The sequence below is a fragment of the Condylura cristata genome, unplaced genomic scaffold, assembly GCF_000260355.1.
Source record: "Condylura cristata isolate star-nosed mole 26May11 unplaced genomic scaffold, ConCri1.0 scaffold00029, whole genome shotgun sequence".
NCBI classification, from domain to species: domain Eukaryota; kingdom Metazoa; phylum Chordata; class Mammalia; order Eulipotyphla; family Talpidae; genus Condylura; species Condylura cristata.
In genome coordinates this window covers 23,254,810-23,262,055 of record NW_004567130.1, presented here as the reverse complement: position 1 = coordinate 23,262,055, position 7,246 = coordinate 23,254,810, and positions in this window count along the sequence as shown.

Here is a 7,246-nt window from a genome sequence, read left to right as displayed (position 1 = left end):
TCTCTGCCCATTTTGACCTGGATCCTTTTGAAGACCACCCTGTGCCTTCATGCTGAGATGATGCTTCCGAGCTATTTTTTCCCTCTACACCCTTGTTTTCTTCAGAAGCATCCTTCAGAATTCCTCAACTCTGATCTAAGATCCTACTGAACCTCCGGGCCATCGAAAGCCAGATCCTGGATACTTTGTCTTGCCCATCAGAAATTTATGAAGGTTATTTCCCATTATTTTCAATGAAACAAGCAGCACTGACTTTTATTAAACCCCTTCAGTGAATAATTTGGGGGCTCTTCTTCCTCCTGCTTTAATTTACAGGTCGCGGATCTTGGTTTGTTCCTGTTTCTTGTGACATTCCTCCTGCAGCGTTAGCTCAAGCTTGACCAAAATACTTGGGCCCTGGGGAGCGGCGCCCCTCCCCCACGGTGGGGGGTTGGGGCTTCTCAGCAGAGTGGGACAGAGGCCCAGTGAAGCAACATGCGGGCAGTGATAGCTCAGGCCTCGGGCAGTGGCCGGCCAGCGTCCGCGCCCCCCCCCCCGCCCCCGCCCCGGGGGACTGGGTGGCTCCTGCAGGTAGATGCTTGGAGAAGGAGCGAGGTGGCAGAGCCAGGCAGGGCCTTACTGAACAGACACCGTGTTCTGGTCTAGCAGTGCGTGTGTGCGCGCAAGTGGGCATCCATAACCCCACTAAGGCCCAGCCGCTCCCCAGGACGTGAGCTGTGACTGCAGTCGTAGGGACCCCGTCTGAAAATCAGACTCGCTGCGCAGGCGCCGGGAGCGTCGCACGGGGCAGCGGCAGCGTCTGCTTTCCTCTTGCTTAGGTGAGGCCTGATCGTTGGCCCACGGGTCGCACTAGGACTAGGCTCAAGTGCTGAGCCTGGAGAACCCGCCCATCTGTTAGCTGTTGTAACTGAGGTTGAGGTGTGCTGTGTTTGGTGGGCCGTGGGCTTCTGGCTAGAGCTCTGAGCTCAGAGCAAAGACTCCTGTGCAAGTCCTACCCCCTCTCCAGCGTCCTTTTCACGTCTCTGAGACTATTTCCCTCACTTGCCAAAGGATAAGAATATGTTCAGCATTTAATTTGCATTTTAAAAAAATATTTATTTGTGCATACAGAACTGGATACAGGCCAGAGGTGCAGGGGCTAGGAGAGGCTTCACCAGAGACAGAGCAGGTGGACGAAGTCCACTGCTGAGGGCAGCAGCGGGCGGGTCAGGAGAGGTCTGCTGCGCCCTGTGGGTCGCTCCCTGGCTTGGGATCGGACTGCACGGAAGCGGCTGTGGCCAGCCTGCAGTGCTACACCCAAACCCATAGTGCCACTAGGGAGGGCCCCTAATTTGTATTTTTGTAAAAATAACACACTGGTTTAAAAAGTCAAAGTCTTCTCACAAAAAAGCTGCAAGGCTTGTTGCCCCCCAAGTCAGCAATTCCCTGTCTGTCATGGACTGTATTTCCCCAAAATGTACCTTTCGCCCTACCATGCTCTTTTCCAGTGACAGCTTGCCATCCTGCACAGAGTGGGAGGGTCCATGTTTCCTCCCCTCTGACCCTCTGTGAGGGAGCAGCGGGGAGACCGGAGGGGTCTGCTGCGCCCTGTGGGCCACCTCCCTGGCCGGGGTTCGATTTCAACCCCTTGCACCACCCGGGAGGCCCTTGATTTCCCATTTTGAAAGGTGAAGGCATCATGCTCATCCCACCTCTCCCAATTCTCCTTCCTCAGTCACCTCAGCATGATATCAGTGTCAGTTAAGCCAATATTTAATTTTTACCTTATTATTACTACATACGTTTTCCTTACTGTTGAGTCAAACTTACTGTCACACCCCTTTCTTATGCTATCTGATGCCTGATTTGCTCAACTTTCCATGTCATTTTCACTATTCTCTCCACGCTCTCCAGCTGAATTTCACAGAGCCCAAGCAAATCTCCCACGTGGTTGAACACGCTAAGTGCTGCAGGTTTCTTCCCTGCCCGGAGTCTACCCTGCTGACCAGCCGCCGGCCCCTATCCCTTCTTGGATAAGCACTTTCCAAGTGTTCTTCTGTCCTGAGGCTCCCTGTTCCCCGCCTCTACTGCAAGCGCTGCTTTCTCCTAATTCTGAGACCCCCCACTTCTGGGGTTCCCCCACATTTTGTGGGAGCACCTCTTCCAGGGGCTTCCTAAGGAAGAATGTGCAGGGAGTGAGAGTGTTGACATGTTACGTGACTACTGACGTCTTCGCACTCACGAGTGTGAATCAAGTGTGAGGGAGAATTCTAGGAGGAAATTCAGTTTTCCTCAAAAATGTGAAGGCATCTCCCCATGAGCTTCCAGTTTCCAGTGCTGTTCTTGAAAATTCCACAGCCATTCTGTGTGTGTGTGTGTGTGTTAGTACTTCCGAGACATTCTGAAGATATGAACGTATAAATATTATTTTTATCGTTGCTTTTTCTGGATAGGCCCTTTGGATCTAGCGGCCTGCTCTTTTATTTTGAGAAATCATTTTAAAAAATTGTTTGGTAATTTCCCTTTATGTTCTGTCTCTTCAACTCTTACTGGCTGGCTGTTGGATTCCTGGATTGAACTCTCCATTTTTTAAATACTTTACCTTCTTATTGCCCACCGTTCTGTGTATGAAAATTTTTTCATTAGAGAAATTTGCTTTCATTTGATCTCATCTCTCTGAGGACACCAGTCATGTCTGGAGCTGCTTCCCTCTCCCTGCATTGCCTTTGCTTCCTCCGCGCCTTTCACGTGAGCGTCCTCACTCCAGTGCCAGGCAGCCCTTGCCAGGCCACTCACTAGCCAGTGACTCCCGAGAGAGCTGAAGGACCAGCACTGAGCGCCGGGCGACACTGCCCTTCGCTACAGAGCACCCCTCAGGCCAGCACCGTGGTATCCAGCTGCAGTTTGCCCCAGGGAGAGTCACCCTGCTCAGGACAGGGCTGGACTTCCACCTGAAGGTCACACCTGGATGACATCGCTCCAGACTGGAGCAGTGGTGCCGGGGGCTGGGTGCCCTGTCACAAAACCCCCTCTGCCAACAGCTGGTGCCTCACCCCTGCCTTCTAGGAGGTGAAGTACTCGCTACAGCTCACTTGTTCCAGAAAGCAGCCTCTGAACTCCAGGAAGTAAGAACTGGGGTGGGGTAACAAGAAAAGTTTTCACTTATGTGGAGAACGTAGAGAGAGAATGAAGAGGAACCTCATGCAAACTGAACCAGCCCATCTCCAGCCCCCCTAGCTGCTGGTCTCTCCCAGACCCGAGCTATTTTGGGGTGCGAGTGTCCAGTGCTCCGGCCTTATCACTCCCCATCTGTGTGCATCATCACATGTCCGCCTTTCGCTCACTGCTACTTTCCCTTCTGTTCCCTGTGACCGTCCTGGAGGTTCCTGCTATTTTGCATGTCCTTGTTTTTTGTCATTGGTAGAGTCTTAGGATACGGTGGAGACGGACACTTTTGTTAACTGTGTCATACTTAATCAGCAACCTCCCTACTTTGTAAGATCACCATCAGTGCCAAATAGTACAAAATATGCAAAAAGTGCTTTGCAAATTCTAATACAGCCGGGATTGGCTATCATTTGGTTCCAAGGAGATCTTGATAGATATTTCTGTTGTGACTTTCTTCTCACTGTTTTTGACAAAATGAGCATGCCGACAATGGCAGGCATCCCCCCAACAACAATCTTCACAAGCTTCAGCAAGGTGAAAACACATGAAATGTTCCCAATTTTGTTAGACAAAATCCAGTGTTCATTCGTGCCTGGAAGAAAGTCCTTCGTAACGGAAGCTGTGGCAGAAGTCTCTCAGACTCAGGTCAGATCGTCTGTTCTGAGGACGCACCCAAAGCCCCGGGCGGTAGTTTAGGGACTGGGAGACGGGGGGCAGGGGTACCTGTCCCTGGACCCCACAGTATTTACCACTCTGCCGACATCGCTTGTTTCCTTGTTTGTCTCCAGATACAGAACGGACCTCTTCATCCCAACCCACCTCTCTAACCCTAGCACCTAGTACAGGGCCTGACATGCAGGCACTGTATTTGTTGAAGTAAAATAATGCAGACAACCACATCCAAATATTATTTAGTCTTTTGGGGGAATTACTTTCAAGGGGATTATTGCACTTTAAATATGCAGAAAACAAAGATCAAAATTTCTTCCTCCCCTATAAAAAGAATATTCTGGCTCTGTCTGACAGATTGCTTCATCTTTTCGTGCAATGGGAGAAGGAGGATAGAGAAATAAGCTACAGTTCTGGCAGCACCAGACAGCCCAGACTCAAGATTTGAGCACAAAAGGGGAGGCAGCGTGGATCCTGGCAGCTCTCATGTTCCATGAAAAACACCTGCTCTGTTGGCAGCCGGGAAAGAAAGACCCAGAATAGAACAAGTGCACCCACTCACAAAAAACACAGGAACTCCCCTGAAGGTCGGGAGAGAGGCCTAGTGAAGCTGGTTTGGAAAATTTAACCAGCGCCGCTAAAGGGACTTGGATTTCTCTTACAATGGGGGAGAGAATGAAATTCAACACCTCCTTCTCTCCCAGGCAACTTGGCACGCGAGGGGCTCACAGGATTGGGGCTCACAGGAGACGTATGGCAAGCTTGCAGGAAGCCTGCAAGCGGGCGAGTGACTCACGCGGGACGAGGAGCACATGAAGCGAGGGGCCAGGAGGCCACCGAGGGGAGCTGCGTTGGCCACACGTGGGGGAAGCAGCCGAGGGCTAGGTCACCCCCCTTGTGGGGAGACCCCCCAGTGAGCTCTGCTCTCTGGGCCCCAGGGCAAGGCCGGAGGAGCGGGCGCTAAGACGAGGGCAGCAGCAAAGTGGGCGCGTCCACAGAGCCGTGTACTAGTCGACCCAGGCGACGCTCCGACGTCTTCTACATCCGTGTTCTCAACGTCCCTTAGAAGTTCCTTAAGAAAGGGTCCTGCGGTCACAGAAGTTTGGGATAGGCAGGCCGTCCCTGTAGGGGTTCACAAGCAACGTTAGCGTTTGGAAGACCCTAAGGAGTTTTCCATGAAAGGAAAAATAGACTGAGAAGAAGTAACTAAACACGACACAGGAAGCCTGCTGCGCTTAGTGTGACCCAGGCCTTCCCAACTCTGGGCACACCCTGCAGAACCAGCGCCCCATGCCTCACAGCGCGGAGCACCGAGCTGCTTAGGCCTGCGCCCTTGAATTTTGCTACCTGTCGCGACGCACCTTTCAGAGTGTTGCAGCGAAAGATGCGACTAGCAGCATGCATTGCGGTGAATTTTAAAATCCCCTTTTCTCAAGTCATATTTCAGGGTGGGAAATCCACCAAGCTTATTGTTTTTTGCAATTGGGTATTTTATTCTGCCCACCGGTGACCTCCCCCACAATCAGTATCCCACAGCAGAAACTACTTTTGACACCATCCGTGAGCAGTGTGGCCGCATGACTCTCACCGCAGTCGTAGTTTGCCTTAGGGTTCACTCTGGCACGCCCTGTGGGTCTGGTGCCCGGGTCTCAGCAGTACAGGAGCACACAGCAGCGTCACTGCCGCGGGCCCTCTGTGCCCCCTTCCCCAGGCCCCTGGCAACCACCAGTCTAACCTTTTTATAGTCTCCATAGCTTTACCTTTTCCAGACTGTCAAATAGTTGGAATTCTTCTACTGTTTTGCAATTGCTAACTCTTATTGTAGTTCCATGTAAAGGTTTTTTTTTTTTTTTTAAAGGGGGAGAAACAGCATTCCTCCTGCGCCTGGAATATCACTGGCTTATCACAAAGTCTCTCAACTTCAGCACAGCTGACATTTTGAAAGTTTTTTTAAGTCTTATTTTATTGATTTATGCATACAAGAATTGGGGTGTTGGCCAGAGGGGCGGGAGTTGAGAGGGTTCACCAGAGACAGAGACAGAGTGGGGAGCAGAACAGGCAGATGGACGAAGCACACTGCCAGGTGAATAGCAGGTGAGACAGAAGAGGTCTTCTGCGCCCTGTGGGTCACCTCCGGGCCAGAACCAACTCAGGCTTCAGAGAGCTTCATAGTGCTGAGACTTTAACCCCTGCACCACCAGGGAGGCCCACAGCTGACATTTCAGACAATTCTTTACTGAGGGAAGATGTTCTGTATATTGCTGACTAGTTAGCTACATCCCTGGCCTCTATGCATTAGATTCCAAAAGGACCACCTTCCCCAGACTGTGACAGTCTAAACTGTCTCAGATGTTGCCTCGTGTTCTCCAGTGGGCAAAATCAGCCTGACTAAGAAACACTGGTTTAACCGGACACCCACACTTCATCAAAACAAAAGTATTTTCTATCTGATCGTTTCACATCTGGTAAGCTTTTGGTCACCTGAAATGTTGGTAAGGAGAAGCTGGACTAGGTATAAAAACCAAGGAGTTGCTACGGAAATCTCATATGGCCAAGAATGTGGACTTTCCCTCTCCCTAACAGACTGCATTGCCCTTTGGCTGAGATAGAACATTAGTAAACCAGATTATAAAGTCAAAGTAAAAAGAAGCCTTCTAAAAGAGGACATTGAGGCCCTCCCTGGTGGCGCAGCGGGTTAAAGCACAGCACTGAGAAACTAAAGCCGCTTCCGCATGAGTTCGATCCCCACCTGCCCCGGAGGTGACCACAGGGCGCGGCAGACCTCTCCTGACCCGCCCGCTGCTCCCCTCAGCAGTGGACTTCGTCGATCTGCCTGTTCTGCTCCCCACTCTGTCTCTGGTGAAGCCTCTCACCCTCCGCATCTCTGGCCTGTACCCCAGTTCTCTATGAATAAATAAATAAATCTTTAAAAAAAATAAAGAGGACACTTGAACCCTCCTTTTTGAGTGGTTTGCTTCTTTCAAGTATTCTTTTAAATAACACATATTAAATAGAGGGGAGATACTGTTTTCAAGAGTTAAAAAGGTAACGGTTGGCATATCCATCATAGATTGTAAGATTAATGCAAGAAAAGTCTCTTTAAAACAAACCGATTAGAAATTTAGAGTCAGACACCTGTGATCTAATAGTGCAGCAATATACATAGGGGTGCAGGTGTCCTTTAGAATTAATGTATTTGTGTCCTTTGGGTAGGTACCTTGGAGTGGAATTGCTGGGTCACCCGGAAGATCATGCTCTGGATGGTTTCACTCATAGCAGGAGTGTAAGGGATCGGGGGGGTGGATATATATAGTAATTATAATAAAGTAAAAAAGAGCATCAACTAACAGCAATAAGCCAGAGACTTTCTATGGGGGAGGAGAGGGGAGCAGGATCAAAACTGGAGCAGGAAGAGTTCACGGGACTGTGG